We start from the raw sequence: 17,206 nt of genomic DNA on the forward strand, positions 1-17,206 counted from the left end.
CAGCAGAATAACAGGTTGTCAGACTCGCACACAAGAAACAATAAGTGAAGAAAAAGGTATTTATAACATTGCTTTGGATCTTGTGTGCCTGTCAGTTTGCCACTTTCCGCTGCGTTTGACGAGGCCCGTGACACAGATGCACTTCTTGTTCCTGCTCACATGAAAATTCATCTCATGTGATTTGGTGACAACTAGACAGCTAAAAATACAACAGGGAGCGCAGTCAACACTCCCAGAATCAAATCAGCCCAAATGTACAGGTTCCAGGTCTGCTTTTCATGTGAACAAACACTTGTGTTGAGTCAACACTGACAGTGTGTAGTTCTTGAACTAGAATGGATCACCTTTGTCGTCTTCTGAAAGAAATACTCAACCCAACATCTATCTTTTTAGTATCAAAACTGCATCACCTGTGGGTTTGACAGGTTGTTGTTTACTTCTGCAGGAAGGACGTAAATTCCTGTCTATTACAGTGGATCTGTGACAAGTCATACTGCAGAAAGAGCTACTATTTTTCAAAACATCAGTGCATAATCCACCTCTCGACTGTATGGTCTGCAAGTGCCACAAACTGAGGTTAAATATACAGCAGTAGGCTTCTGAGATTCAAAGAAAGAAATACTGTGATATCGCAAACTGCATTTTGCCAAACGGTGACTCGAACAGCCGAGAAAAGGATTAGGATTAGGGTTGCAAAGGGGGTGGAAAATTTCCATCAAATTTCTGGTTAATTTCCAGAAACTCTCCATGGGAGGTTAAGTTGGGTTAAATATTACTCACCCCCCCTCCAAAAATACCCCAAAAGTGATAATAGGGGGCGTGGTGGTGGGCGTGGTCTTCATATGGGGGAGTGGCCTCTGTAGAATTGCAGTAAGCAGTGTGATCAAGGGAAAACATAGTGTACTTGTATGAAATCTAGTTGATTTAGTCAAGATTATGCTAAAATATATTTTCCCCAAATACATTTAAGTTATCTGTCAAGGGCCAACCTTGAATTTTGTAAATTCACGGTTAATTCTGGTTTATTCCTATAAATTCCTGTTATTTCCATGGAAAGTTTCCAACTTTGAAAATTCCCGCAATTTTGCAACCCTAATTATGATACAGGAATGGTCTGGGCTGTTTTGGTGGATATGTTTTTCCTTCATGCAGACCAGCTTCAAAATTTTTACAATTATGATTCATGGAAACGTAGCACGTACACCTGTGTGGAAGCCATGATAGACAACACTATTCTGCCTTCAGTCAGAATTTTTTCCTCGCTTAGTGAGAGGCAAAGTCCTCATTTTTTTCTCCTCATTGTGCCTCTGACAGGTGATCATCTTGTCCTGCCCGCCCTCAACAGATTTATTATAATGTAATCCACTCCCGAGCATGATCCTGCACTGAGGCACCTGCAGATATGTGACAAATTAAAGGGAAATCCAGCATAAATGTCATCAACTCACCAGATCAGCTTTCACTTTACATTAGCATAGATTCTACAATTCTGACCTCTACTGAACTGATGAAAATCATTCTTTCAAAAAAGATAATTCCTCATATGGTGTTTTCATTGTGTTTAATTGGATCTCCTTCTGGATATTTCTGCAATATGCGTTGTGGCATTTTTGCAATTTAGAGGCTATACAGGACATAATGGGCCCTTTAGGAAAACAAGGCATCATTTTGTCTACCATAACAATGACTCACGCCCTGCACTGTCCTTTGGGAGGGAAATTCTGCTGCTTGTGCAGAAACATTGTGGAAGTGATGTTCTTAGTCATTTGCATACAGAGCAGGGAAGGAAAATCTGATCACCAGTTGTCAGTGAAGATGGATTCTCAAGACAAACACAGTCCGTCTCACATGTAGCTACATCTAAACAGTGCTTCACGCACACACACCTTGAGAGATAAAGTGGTCAGACGTTTGGAAGTAATCATGATCCATTTCCATTTCACAAGCTTCACACAGTCAGGCTTTGGGCTGTCAGACCCTGCTGTTCTCAAAGAAAAAGGAGGAAGAGGAAGTGTTGGGGAGTAAAGATTGCAGGGGAACTGGAAACTGCCAGAGAGAGTACAATACTTTTGAACTGTCAAAGGTTCAACTTTTGAGGGAATGCTTCCTTTGTGCACGTTTTGTTTTTATCTGAAGCATCCGAACTTTGCGGAAAAGTTGGAATGAATCCTCTGCGAGATCATTACGCAAAGCTCATCAGTAGTTACTGATCATTAAGTTATAATTTAAAAGATCATTACATGTAAATTATTTCTATTCTTCTGAGACACTTACATGTAAGACTCAAACACAGATGGGCATAAAGGCTGCAGCGGATCATTTGTTCCCTTTCATAAACTCCTCTATATCTCCCAAATGGCGCCAGTGTTCGGTTCCCATATCATGGTGCCTCTTCGAGCACTGATTACAGTCCAGAGAGCGAGGGAGCATCCTGTCATAAACAAAAGACAGACGATCAAGCCTGACGCTATTTGCGACACTGTTGCTTTGCAAAACATGCAGCTATAATTAAATCCATTGTGATGTAATTAGAAAAAAAACATCTTGTATCCTGTTTTAATTGCTATGTGGTCTCACAACACAATTTCTCGTTACAGTCTTCTTGATGCGTGACCCAGGCATTATGCCAGGAAATTTAGTGATGAAAATGAAAACAAGTCTGATCACTGGTGGCATTGTTTACCGCCCTGATACGCAACACGCCTTCAACGCTGTAATTCCGAAAGGGAGTCACTACCCTCTCCGAGCGCCTGTAGGGCCCGTGTTGGGCTGTAATTGTGATATAATCACACGCAACAGAAAGAGAAAATGCAGCTTCTTCTCTTGATGAAATACAACAACCAAATGATTCCTTAATTTTTGTTCATTTTCTCATTAGTTCTGTAAATGAGCAGTTTGATCAAGCTGAGCTGTAAATTGGAAGCTGCAGCGGATATCTTCATCAAAGAGAGCATGTGGATGATTTTATAATGTGCCAGAAGTTTAAGCATCCAAGAGATCTTCTGGGGAACAACATGAGCATTTCTCCAGCTACGACTATCAGTCACCTGAACAAAGAGAACAATTTCCAAAGATCTAATTACTGGCTTAACCATTAACTAATTGATGCAGCCAGTTTAGTTTAATATAGCAACCCTTTTCAATTAAGCCTGTGTATTTGTGTCTTTTTTTTCTTTCTACACTTCAATATCCACCGAGAGCAGAGTTAATCCTGCTACCTAATGTTAGTGAAACACACAAGAAAAACAGATATTGCAAAGACAAAGAAATCTCCTCAGACACAAACCTGAGAGTAGTTAATTCAGCAAAGAAACCTTATTCCACCAAAAAGTGGAGGTCATCCTGTACAAGAACAAGGATTACATTTAATCCCATTTTGATGTGTTGAATTGAATGTATCTTTTGAAAGATGGCAGGTCTGAAGCTGAAATAAAAATCCATTTGCCCACGAGTGCACACAAAGTCAAATCAAAGACAAGTGTGGATGAGGGGAAAAAGCTTTCTGTACATGCTGTGGAGTGAGGTGAAGACAACTGACTGTTCCATTCATACATTATTTGCATGTAATTTCACTAAATAATATAAAATCAATGGTCACCACTCCATAGTCTCACTGCATGTCCTGGTCACAGCTTCATCTGATTGGTTACATGTCAGTAACAGCTAATCAACACCACTGACAGCTTCTCGTAAGGCTGCAGACACACATACACGAGTGCAGGTGCATGACCACCACCTGCAGAAAGTGCAGAAAGTGAGGCACATGGATATCAGAGTGCTGGTTTGTATTCTAAGTGAGGTCAACCACACTTTGTTATTGGTTAAGGCTGCAATATCACCGGTCAAAGTTCACTGAGGTTTAACTGCATGTGATGCAAAGAACCAGAAGAAAATGTTTTATTATCCCTTTGCATACAATGGAAGTGAATATGAGGTGAATATTCCCAATGTTTAACATGTGTATGTGTGACTGCAGCCTAACGGATGGTCAAAGCTACTCTGGTGAGTGAGAGGAGCTGTGTCAAACGTAAGACAGCAGAATTAACTAAAGTTTTAAACATCTCATTGCTCAACACTGAACTCAAGTAAAAAGAAATAACTTGCAACTCAAAAAATAGCCTACAGCAGCTATCACCAAGCAGTTGAAATTGTGAATAAAAAGCTAACAGCCGTAGTAACTGTGGAAACTTTGCGCAGCCAAAATAAAATTACTCAGCAGGCAAAGAAGGCAAAAAGGAAGAAGAGAGAAGAGTAAAAATTCTCTCCTTTTTATGTTTATGTATGTCCTCTTTTACAACATACTTAACTTATATTGTCTTAAATGTATTCATCTATTGATCATTATTATTATTATTATTTATCCATCTAAATATTTATTTATTTTTACTTTTTGGGGTAGGGATTCTGTGTTTGAGTGTTCCTGTATGTCTGTGTTTTATTGTGAAAAAAACTTAATAAACGAAGTTTAAAAAAAAAAAAAAAGAAGAGAGAAGAGTGACTGGATAAATCTACTGTACTCGTTCACATGGAAATCGATTGTCAATGACAGAAAATATGTTACGTCATTTGTTTGGAATCTACTGCAGTGTGTCTGCTGTTTGCTCTAAAATAAAATGGACAATAATGCCACTTGGAAAGTTCAAAAGTTGACTACTTCAACTTTAACGCCAGGTGTAAGTTAGGTTCAACTAAGCTAAAGGCAATACAACCTCTGTACTGCACACAGATAAAACTGACATCAGTCTTCTCATTTGACTCTGAGTCAAGCTCAAAATATACTGAATCCATGTTTTATCATCTGCTCAAGTCCACAATGGTCTATCTGCACCAAAAAAAAACTGTGATCCATGCCCATGTCTGCAGAAAATCAACATGACAAAATTGTCTGCACATTAAGACAGCCAACCAAGAAAATTCCAAAAGTATTAATTAAATCTTTTGAAAACAAACCTCAAAGTGATTTCTTTACATCACACGATGTGTTATGATGCAGAGAACATATGGTTATCTTCACAACCACCGTGTGGCTCCACATCACAGGCTCATCCAATGACTGATGGCAGAATATACACACTAATCTGATCTTAACTCTTGCTTAATATGGTGCTTTGATTAAAAATGAATTGAATCGTTTCCTAGGTGTCCCTTGAAGATATGAAATTGATTCGGCTTAACAAAGGAACCCCCTGAAAGACCCCAACAGGGTCTCAAAACAATAATAAACCCAGAAATAAATAATTTAGGCCCCGCTGTTTTATATTTTGAGTAAGTGGGCCTCAAAGGAGAAAAAAAGCACATTCTGATGTGAAACTTCGGCATCTGTCAACTCATATTCTCCTGTTTAAAGAGTCCCAGTTGATAGACTGGACACAAAGCAGTCACAGTGATCAAAAACACATCAACTATGCAGGATCCACATCTGGCCTGTTGTTAAACCGGATGCTTAAGCTGAGACTGGCAGCCATCATTTTTCTATTATTGTCTTTCAGAGCTCATGGGCATCAATATATTCCTTTGATCTAAGTTTTTTCGCTCAGGCGTTTCAAATGCAAGTGTCTTACAAGCACCTTTGTAATGGAAATGGATAATGAGCTTTCCCAGAGGGGTTAATCAAACCTATTGTTCTCCCAGAATAAAAAGATGTGAAAGACGTGAAAGGAAACTGATTGATTGTGTGAAAAAAAGAGACTTGGTGTCCTTTTTTTTCAGGCAATTCCTTGTTTCCTCCTTGATACAGGAAGTGATTTATTTTGACAGCTACCTCATTGAGTTTTATTAAATCCAAATAGAAGTCTTTGTTGTGAGCTCAACAAGAGAGTGGGTTGGAAAAAGAGAAACAGACAGACAGAAAACAGAGCACGCAGTGATAAAAAAAAAAAAGAGCAACAATAAAGAAAGATGGCGAGTTAACGACACAGAAATAAACGTGTGAAAGTAGCAGTGGAGTGTAGCTGTGAGTAATCCGCTGGCTGAGGGCCTGGTGGGCTAGATTTGACCCTACAGAGGAGGAGAGTGCACAGTCCAGGTCTATAATTAGAAAACACACAGTGCCACTAATCCTTACTGAATGATTAAGCAGCAAACAGCAAGTTTACAGCCAGGAACCCACAACCGGCCGGCTGTGGAGAGTCAAAGTGGTGAAAAATCCAACAGAGGGGACAGCCGAGTTCAGTTTTGTGGTCAGATTCAGGTGAGGCTGGTTTAGCTTAGAATAAATCTCACAGGATTTGAACAGTATCAACACATTTCAGACGGATTTGTGCATTAGAGGGTTACAGACTTACATATATATCTTTAGCAGATTCAGGATTACCACGTGTAGTATAAAAATATCGATTGATCAGCCTGGGCCGCTTGTTTTTCCGTAAATTCATTTCTGAAGCAAGTAAATTTGACAGTAAAAAATTTGCTGGTTTGAGATCTTCTTTTCAGAAACACTAAACACAATCTCTGGTCATGCACAGCAGCAAAGTATCTCTACAAATTCTGTTCATTGCCTAAGTTAAGTGCCAGTGCGCCCTTTATGACCATAAATGATATTTGAGTTAAGGGTCCGGTGGATGGGCATGTTGCATGTGAAGAGGGGAATTGTATCACATCAGAGACCAATTAAGTTGAGTAAATGTGTCGCACCAAAAGTGCTTTACAAACCGTACAGCAGACTAACCTTAGACCTTTAAATAATAAGTTAGAACTCCATCAAAAAAAACTTTAACAGGACAAAAATAGAAGAAACCTCAGGAAGAGCAACACATGAGAGACCCCTCTGATAAAGATACAGTTTTTTTTTATATTTGTAGTAGTAAGAAGTAGAAGTAATCCTTCTCTAATCTTAACCTTAAGAGTTTAAATTAACTAAATGTAAAAATACAGTGGTTGCCATCTTGTAGACTGTTCAAAAAAGTATTCTGCTTGTTGAATATTATGCCTTATTTTGCATAACTAGTGCAGTGCCCGTTTAGAACATGCCTGTTCTGAACCAGACGATTTGCTTGGCCTCCCGGATTGTTGCTTGCAGTTTTCTCAAGAACCATTCACCCAAACAACTTTACACTCGTCACTGCATTTCCTTGGGTCCTGAGCAATACATCTGCCATGAAATAGCTGCATTACCTACAAATATGCATCATTTGCTAAGGGACCAGGCTATTTCAAGGAAGAAAAGTATTCATTTGAAACAAATGGCATTGCTTATGCTTGAAATGTTTGAGTTTTCTACTAATAAATATGTCCTGTAAATCTGAAGAGCTTGCACTCGACATTGCACTCCCATTCTTGGGACTTCAGCAATACAAAGATGATCAAACCAATGGTTGTTGAGAAAATTGAAGGATGGACAGATGGACAACCTCCTACAATATAAGGCATATTGTCAATGACAAAGTTCTTTCACAAAGAATTATGTAAAGCAATACATTTTGTCTGAATATATATACATATCTAGACCAGACAAAGCTTCCTACCTTGTGATTCTGCGGCGCAACGATCAACAGAAGAAGTCCTGGACTGCAGATCAGTCCCTATGCCTGATCAGGTTCCAAGCTAGCCTGACGTGTATGTCCTCACAAAGCTCCCTTTACACGGCCACTCTTCAAAGCTAGTTAATTCAAAGTTAACTTTGTAAGCAAAGACACATCTTTCAGTCTCCACTTCAAAGCCACGAGATGTATCACACTCACATGCCTGCATAGTTCCAGAATAACCAAAAGTAATCAAGGAAGAACAGGCGATCATTATCCACAACATTGCCTCTCAGTCTTTATATTCACAGAAGCCAATCATCTTCCTCTTAGCTCCATAAACCTAGAGACTGTTCAGAGACAAAGCAATCTGCTCAGCAGCAGCACTGAGAGGAGGTAAACGCTGTATGTCAAATTAACAAGCACAAGTAATCAAACCTCTCCAGTGTCTATTGTAAACTAGTAACACGAATAGTCTAACAATTGTGCAGGGTCCCAAATCAGCATTGCTTTACATAATCATAATCCCTTCACATTCTACACTAAGCTTTATGGGAAACTTTCAATATGAAGACAGTAAGTCGGGCAAATGAAAAGAGCATCTGAGGCCGGATAGATATGTTTACATAGCCTCCACCAGCAGCAGCCAGCTCAGGACTAGCTGCAGAAGACAGCTAATCATTAGCCAGTTAGCCTCCATTATGGACTGGGATCCAGGCCTGGTGATAAAGAACTAAAGGAGTCAGGGCTCACAGCTTAATGATCCAAAGATCAGTGCAGGATTTACAGGCTCAGGGTTTCCACCACGGCCTCTGGACAAAAGCCTCCTCCCTTCCATCATCTACTTCAGCAGAGGGATTGAGTTCATAAAACCCGGAAACAGTGTTGGAAAGTAATGAAATCTCCCACCTATTGTGGAAAGAAAACTAAAATGAAGGAGACATCAATCGCTGAGGTACAGCTTCCAGTTGATTAGATGATAAATAATGGCAAGGTGCCAAGAACAAACATTTCACACACTAGGAGTTTTACAGTGCCTTCAGCAGCCCTCTTATTTAGTTTTCTTTGAAGACTTTGACATTATGGCTCATGGTGCACTCTGAATTTATGGGCATTTGGCGGGAACTCGATTCAACCGTTTCAGGCCCAGAGGATCAACTCTGATAGCTCTGTATTGAGTCTGAGCTACCCGCTGATGTTTGAAGACTAAACTTCCACCAAAGCTTGTAGCGGATGCCATCCATAACTTACAGACATTTATATGTTGCAAGCACTCTGCAACTGCTGAAATCCTCTGCAGACTCAAAGTGGCTGCCCTTCCTCCTCAGATCAGCTTTGAAAACTTTTGTGAACTCCTCCTCTCAGTGGTGGAGCAATAAAAGACACCGGGATTCATCCAATCATCTCAAATGACCCCTGAGACATTTAAAGCATTGATCAGGCTGGACAATGCACCCACAGTTCTTTATTCTTCTCTGGACTGTGCACCTGCTCATTACTCTGCACCTTAAAGCAATGCCCCTGTTCTCAGTTAGTATTTGGAGCAGCCAGCAAATTGAGAAATTAACCAGCAAGGGGGATCCAGAGGCCATTTTCAGACCCAAGCATCTAGTCTTTGTGTTGCACAGACTGGAAGGTTCAAAAACTTTTATTCAGTCACTGCCAAAAATTATTCAAAGCTCTTTTTGAGAGACACAAATTGAGTCTTTTTCACTGACTCAGCAGCGAGCTACCGTGCACAGTGATGGCCTGACCATTCGGAGCAATTTGACAGTTCAGTGTCTCGCCTGAGGACATTTGTGACATGTGGACAGGTGGAACTGTGACTGAACCCTTTAATTAGTGGACAACCTGGGGCTCATTCAATAGGAAAACTGCGAGCAACCGTTGTGCTATAGTTTCCAGGTTGAACAATCCACAACAGGCTTTGAGCTTTGTTTTCTAATGTTCGCTGTGTTGGCGGTGTTAGCCAATCAGCAGCAAAGTGCAAATCCACCGTATTAAAAAAACAGTGCACTCCTGAACACAACAGAGTATTCAAGGCACCACAGTTTCTGTTTAAATAACAGAAAAACATTTTTTTGTCGCTAAACGTGATCCGTACGTATCAATTAGTTCTCTAGTCAACTGCATTTACTGTGAATATACAAAAAAATAGGGCATTCAAGACATTGTGGAAAAATATAGAGTGAGATAGTGATTATTACTGGTAAACTAAAAAGGTTAAATAAAAACAGACCAAGTAAAGAAAGCGGAAAGAGTGACTTTATCATCACAGTGGTGCAACTAACAATTCTTTTTACTATCAACTTTTTTTTATTTACAATTTCTTAATGAGGGGATTCATTCACTATCCATGTTATCACTATCCAATAAAAGCAGAAATACCAAAAAGAAAATTCCAATAGCAAATTTTGGGAAGCTTCTTGAACCCAAAGATTTTAAAGTTTTAATGTTATAAAACACAGAAAAGCATCAAACAAGAAAGTTTGGCATTTTTGCTTTATTGCGACAATTGATCCATTACCAAAATTGTAATCAATAATAACAGGTTGATTGACGGTAAACTTTGCATTTAAAAAAGTGTTCGATTTAAAATGTGCACAAGCATACACATTGACAGAGTGGCTCTGTATAACGGCTCGTGTGGCGTCCTCAGGTGATTTACAGATAAAATGTGTGAAATTTGCACATGATATTCACGGGAGACAGTCAACTGGGTAAGATGAGATAGAGATCTGACAGCAGATAAATATTCCAAAAGTTCAATGAAAAACGAGCTAATTTGTAGCGAGCCGGTTATTTGTTGCTACGCGCTAATGAGCAATTAGTCCACTGAGAGACCGGTTCCAAGTCCTGGTATGGGTAATAGATGGATACATGCAGGTCTGACAGAACTGGCATGGAAACCACATTCACGCGGCTCCTTATCAGATCTGGGATTAACACGGTTGATCAATCTCCAGATGAAGCCAAGTGATGACATCATCCTCTGGCATGCATTTTAAGACCATGTCACATCGGCCTTGGCCTGAGCGATTTTAACTCATCTCAGGAGACCCTCTCCATCACCGTCACCTCCGTCACCATCCCCCCGATGTGGTGTGAATGCCTCCTCTGTGAGCCAGGCCAAGGATCTGCCAGCGGCCCCTCTCTTTGTGAGCTGAATGGGCACGGCTCGGCCACGTTTTAAGGCGCCCTAATGTACCATGGCTGGACCACAAAGGCAGCGTGGTAATTTGCCAGGGATAATGACACTCCCTTAATTCGGCCCTAGGGGCCACAAACAGAAAGCTTTAAAAGAGAATCCCCATCGAAGGATGAGTCCCCTGTCCCCCCCCCCCACCCCCCCCACCCCTTTTTTTCTAGGTCTCTCTCTCCCGCAGTCCACCCCTTCTCTCCCTTATTGGCCTGAAAGAAGCTTGTTTTCTTCCGGCTTATTGTCATCCTGAACTAAATATCAGCAAACAACAGCAGAGCTCGAAGAGACAACATGCCAGCTACCACCGGAGCCCCTGCTCTCCTCCCGGAGGAGCCCAGAAAACCAAGACAAACTCAGAGGAGCTACCTCAAAGCAGCCAGAAATGGAGCATCACTGCTCTGCTCCAATGACACATATTAGGGAAAGACATTAAGGCCACAAATTGAGCAGAGTAAGTGAGAAGGAGGCGAGTACTGAGCAAGGGGAGTAAAACAACAGAACATGAGCAAATGTCAGGACTGGCCTTCAGGGATATTAAACACAGAGAGTGAGAAGAGGTGGAGATCGGAGCTGAAGTGGTTTATGTTTGGATGATAAATTGGCCTGTGCTCTTTAAGAAGATTTTGTTTTTGCCAGTAAATGCTCAATCTCAGTTTCTCCCGAAAAAGAAAAGAATCTCTGGGTTTATTCAAGGCCACGATCAGATGAAAAACCCAAAGAGATTTTTGACAAACATATTCCTCATGATGTTACCAATAAAGCTAATAACTGCTACAACTGATAAAGAAAAAGCTTTTTTTTTTTTTTTTTTTTTAAATATCTTGATTGTTAAGTTTAGGAGCTTTGTCTATATACACATTCTTTTGTTATCTGAATCTGCTGCAATTCATGAACGACCAATTTTACTCTTAACAATTATGTTGCCACTGATCAGTCTATGGAAGACAATTAAAAAACAGCTTTGGACAACAACAGATAACAACAGAGCTTCAGGCAGTATGTCTGCTCAGTATTCTCATGTTCATGTTTATCCACATAATCTCCAATTACGCCTAAAGGAAGATAACAGAATGTGAATGATCTATTAATATACACAAAGTCTTAATTATGTCACTTCAATGCAAACAAAGCAGAGCGTGATCACTGTGAATACCAGACTGATGGATAGATCTACAACATGAAGACATTAAATCATTACACAAAACTTTGACATTTTGATGAACTGTATGACATGATAGTCAAGTCCACAAAAATATTTATCCCAGATTGTGTTTTATTGTCTTTGTCTTTTACACAGAGCATTTTTTTTACAAACTAACTTGCATTGTTATTGTAGCAGGGAGTTATCAAAAAGTGCATTAACTTCCTGAAGAACTGTCATGACTTGGAAAAAAGTAAACCATTGCTGCTGACTTTCTGCAGTACAGAGAGCTCAAATTTACTGAAGAATGGAACCAATAAAGGCATTGTAACTTTTAAATTAACCAAACATTTCTCCTTAACTAACTTTCCATTTGTTTAAAGTTGATAATCATGCCTCACTGTTATATCCAGAGTCCTCTTTCAACAGCTAACACCAAAGAAATATACTGAGAGTAGAACGGCCGTGACTATCCAAATCACCATGTCTGTAAACTTCTGGGTCTCAGAGCTGCCAACACACTTTATGGCACTGCTGATGTATTATGTCACCATAACATCTCACAGCAATCGCTATTTTTTTTTTTTATTTACCAGCCAAATGACCTTGGCAAAGAGTACAAAGTCCATTCTCTTATTTTGCTTCTATCAGAATCAAAATTATCTTTATTGGTCGGGTACATGTGCCCATACTAGGAATTTGACTCAGATGTCTTTGTTCTTGTACAAAAATAAGAAATACATATATACAAATATTAAATATTAATTCTATGGGTAATACATATTATAGAGGTAAAGGTACCATTCCATTGTCTCTTAAAGTTTAACCAAAAACACTGAACTTTGCACCAAGCAAGAAAACTGCATTATAGACATTCAACATATTTGGAAGTAATCCAGCTCAACATTGTTGAACTAAGTGGCAACAAATTTTTTTATTATTTTTTTAGCACAAACACTCAGTTATAAGATCAATATCTTTGAGGAGATACTCAACATTTGCCTCCAATGATTAATCCACTTCAATTTTCTGAGCTGTCCTTGTCACAAGAGGATCTTGTTTGCACAGCTGAACAAGCTTTTCTGGATGTATGAGGATATTAAATCTGAAAAAACAACATCTTATACTGGTCTGGTCTGGTTCTTCCATGTAGTGTTAAAAGAAAAAGAAAATAATTGAGCGTTCTGGTGATCTGGAGGTTTAAGATTCTGACAGTGTAATCTCATCCCGTTCGGGAGCTTTGCTGCATGTCATCTCCTCACTCTCATCACGTTTCCTCCCTGTGTGCCATCCAATAAAAAATACTATCAAAAAACAAAGAACCTCGGGTGTTGAGGGATGTAATCTCTAATCTAAACTCTCATTGAGTTTCGTCTTGCAGTCTGTTCATGGTGGAGGTGATGTCACAAGATGATTGTGCACTCATGTCACATCTCTTCTGAACATTGATTTCAGCGTACAGCGTCAATTAGATTCAAGGCTGTCTGCATTGGAGCGATTCACTGATTCACAGAGAGAGAGAGAGAGAGAGAGGAGGTGTTGGACTCGTCCATTAGCAGCCTGTATGAAGCCCTTCCACCAATTCCACCATTTCTCCTGCTTGTTCTCATCTCCTCCGCCCCAACTGCCAAACTCTCGCCGCTACTTTTCAAATCACTTCACTCAGCCAGAACAGAAAAGGGCATTCACCAAAAAACTTTTACTACAGAGGCCGCAAAGACTTCAGGGGGGAGGGAAGAAAAATACTTAGAGAAAGTGAGAGAAAAAGAATAATAGGAGTCCCTCACTGTCAAGATAGCAACAAGACTAGCGAGAAGTTTGTTTTTTTGCCGAGCAAGATTCAACACAAGAAAGAAAATTAAACTGGATCCAAAGCTCAGGTAAAAGCAAAAACTAATCAAAGAAATGCACGAAAGTGGCATGAAAAGTTCCAAATGAAAAAGATGAAAGCGTACTCACCAGCTAAGCATCACTGGGGTGTGGGGAGGGGGGCTGAGAGGGCCGTCTGTCCTTTTCAAACAGATTCTGGAAGAAGGGAAAGAGAGAGGGGGGGGGAGGGGGAGGGGTGAGTCTTTCACTAGCTGCTCGCCTTCTTCTCATAAGCAGGGTGCAGGGCCACAAAGAAGTGCTGGCGCTCTCGTAAACAAACCGCCAAACTTTTTCAATGGAGCGGAGAAGGCGGAACAGGAATGGCATTTAAACGGGGGACTTCATGCGGTTGTGGGGGTGGAGGAAAAAAAGAGGGACCTGTGAGGTGCCTTTACATCAACTGAGGGCCTAACTGGACAATAACAAACCACAAAGTTCAATACAGTTCAAACACATTAAACCCTAACACCATATAACATAAGGAGCCCTGTGCTGTGGAGACAACGCGGCCCAAATGTCTCCAACTGTAAATTAACAATATAGATGTAAATGAGGTGCCTAATTATGTTGAATCAAACGCGGATGCTAATATGCAGAGAGCACTTTGGGTTCCGAGCTTTTTGATCTCAACGCCACTGAGCAAATTGGAACAAATAGGCCTGGTTGGTTTCTACAGCAACCTGAAAGAGGAGCTCAAACTTGCCATCCCTCTTGCGCCGTCAACCCCCGTGATATGGCTGCTGTTTCGTTCACTTGTACACACAAAAATGAATCAAAGAGGGATTAATTATTGTCATCTGATCGCTCCAGTAAGACTGATCACTTCTGCTCAGACGTATAGTTTAATCAACTGTGCAGTCACACAGAACTGTGTTACTTTTATTTATGAATTCAGAACAGCACTCAGTAGATGCCTGTATTAAGTGCTGCAACTAATTTCAGTCCTGATAATGGCTGATTAATTTTCTCAACAAACGTATTTGCCTATTGGTCAATAAACTGTCAGAAATGGAATAAAAAACGTCAATCAGATGTTCTAAGAATCTTCAAATTTGTCCAACATAGTGGATTAAAATCAACTTATGACTTAAAACAGAGAAAAGCACCCAAGTCTTAGATTTAACAAGCTGCTTACTGAGATTTTCTTGGTATTTTTACTTAATTATAAACAATTAATTGGCTATCATATATATATATATATATAGTTATCAGTTAATTAAACTCCAGTTCAAAGTTCTTCTACTTGATTTTCCAGCTCAAAGCTGAGACGCTGGACTGCCACAAAGACAGGTAGACAAATGCAGTAAAGGGGATTTTCTATGGAGCTAAGCTGAGAATTTAGGGCTGAGCAGCGGGAAGTGTCCGCTCAAACAAAAAAACTCCCCATAATCTCCAATGTCAGTGTGGGATCAGGCTTTATTCACTGCAACAAGTGAGGAGGAAGAATTCTCATAAACTGCTTAGTCTGTGACCTATAGTTTTATTTTCTCTCTCACACACAGACACACACACCGCGGGCAACGATGCCTCAAACACCAGACAGACAAACAAAGTCTGGATCTGCTGCTCAAACTCAGTAAAACTTTACTGACCAGATAATTGAAAAGCATGTGTGATGCAGCTGACACTGCAGAGTTGTGGTTCCATAAACACAATGATCTTCAGATGTGGATATCTGAAACCAGAATAAAATGTTGAATGTTTGACTTCAGTGTGGGGTTTTTAGGTTCTTCAAAGCTAAATATAATTTCCTGACACAAATGACTCACTTTCTTAGATTTATAATGAAAGAGTGTTGATATGATGGAGCTTAGCGGAAGTTCAACCTGGAAGACTCTCTTTAAACTCGTTCATTCTCAAATCTCTCTCTCAGCTGAATTATGGGCATTCACTCAAGTTAAACCAGCCAGATTTTTCCCATGATCTCTTTATCTCATATCGTTGCTGTCAAACTTTAAAACTTCTCCTCTCTGCTGCGAGCTGAGCTCACCTGAAGCCCTGCTCCTTGTCTGATCCTCCAGATCTGCAGCCAGCTCTCTGCACCCCTGCACCATCAGTGTCTAGACTTCTTTATATATTCTTGCACTAGCTACGGAATTACTACCTCCCTTAAAGTGACAACAGGGTCATAAGGTACCTAAACCAAAAGAGTTGTGATGATTAAAGCGTTAACAACCTTATTTAAATTGTTACTATAAAAGCAAAATTGGAAAATTAAGTTTACAGAGTTAATGTTAACTTTGAGTTGATGTTTTGATCATTTATTTTTTTACAGGTGTGTATGGAAGAGGATTGGGGCCAGGTAGGATAATAAAAAAGTGCTCTCCCGTAGGTGTGAGGCGTGAAGAGACAACAAACAAAAATGACGAAAGGATTGTTTCATTTCAAATAATTACATTTTCAAAATGATTAAAATCAAGCATTTCTCGGGGAGTATACTGGAGTTTAAGCGATTAAATTTGAGCATTTTTTCTTTTAAGACTTCGTACAAACCCTTATCTTGAGCCAAATTCTGTGTTTTGTGATATTGGAGTATGCCTATGTAAATAAAACTGACTTGACCTGATGCAGTTATGAACATGGATGTCTGTACCAAAATCTCATGGCTATCGTCCCATAGTTGTTGAGACACATTATGCAAAACCCCAATCATAAACTTCATTGTGGTGCTAGTGGAAAAGTTAGAAGATCGTCAGAGTCATTAGGATTAATCATCCTGGAACCATAAATGTTTGAAAAAAAATTCACGCCTGTCGAGATATTTCAGTCCAGCCTGAGCAGCCGACACAGTGAAATTGCCTTCCCTATAGCGGTGTCACTATCGTGGCTAATAGACCTTTTTTACAGCAGACATTTGGCATGTCACGGCAGGAGAAGCACAGGTGTAATTGATAGAAATGACTGCTTCACTTGTAGCGAGCTTGTTCCAGGATCCTGGTATCAGGCATGCTGTCTGAAACACAGAGTGAAACTGAGCCCTTGTTAAAGAAATTTGTTTCACCTGTGCGTTTTCCTGCTGTGACAAGTCAAAATGCGGTTAGGAGTTTAAATGTTGAAGATAATTATGGTAACCGTTAGAACTGGTCTGAATCTACATTAAGAGGAAAGAACATCCCCTGGCACTGGTATTAACATAATATAATAATGTGCATTTTAGTATCTCAGAGTCATCAGGTAATTTATTCCCTTTTTTTATGTTATTCTCTGTGTTATGCTTTTTCTCTATTCCTCTTCTACACACACACAGACACACACACACACACACACACACACACACACACACACACACACACAAATATATAAAGCAGCAATTATAAAACCTACTTTCAGTCTCTCCACTTTTCTAATCTTGAATTAGTCCTTGAAAGTCAGTCCGCATGCTTGGCAGGCGATCGGTGTGTGTGTGTGTGTGTGTGTGCGTGTGTGTGTGTGTGTGTGTGTGTGTGTGTGTGTGTGTGTGTGTGTGTGTGTGTGCGTGTTGAACTTGAGATGCTCTATAACCAGCGGCCCTTCAGCAACAGTATGATGCAGACA

General features: G+C 40.0%; 1 protein-coding gene across 1 annotated transcript in view; it reads right to left on the reverse strand.

The window, feature by feature from the left end:
- Nucleotides 1–17,206, reverse strand: part of sema5ba (sema domain, seven thrombospondin repeats (type 1 and type 1-like), transmembrane domain (TM) and short cytoplasmic domain, (semaphorin) 5Ba) — a 198,262-nt gene that overhangs the window by 149,230 nt on the left and 31,826 nt on the right. Inside the window, exon 2 of the mRNA XM_059342617.1 lies at nt 13,763–13,828. The gene's annotated coding sequence lies outside the window, so the exon portion shown is untranslated. The remainder of the gene's footprint in view (nt 1–13,762; nt 13,829–17,206) is intronic.

The sequence above is a fragment of the Centropristis striata genome, chromosome 10 (genome assembly GCF_030273125.1).
Source record: "Centropristis striata isolate RG_2023a ecotype Rhode Island chromosome 10, C.striata_1.0, whole genome shotgun sequence".
Lineage (NCBI taxonomy): Eukaryota > Metazoa > Chordata > Actinopteri > Perciformes > Serranidae > Centropristis > Centropristis striata.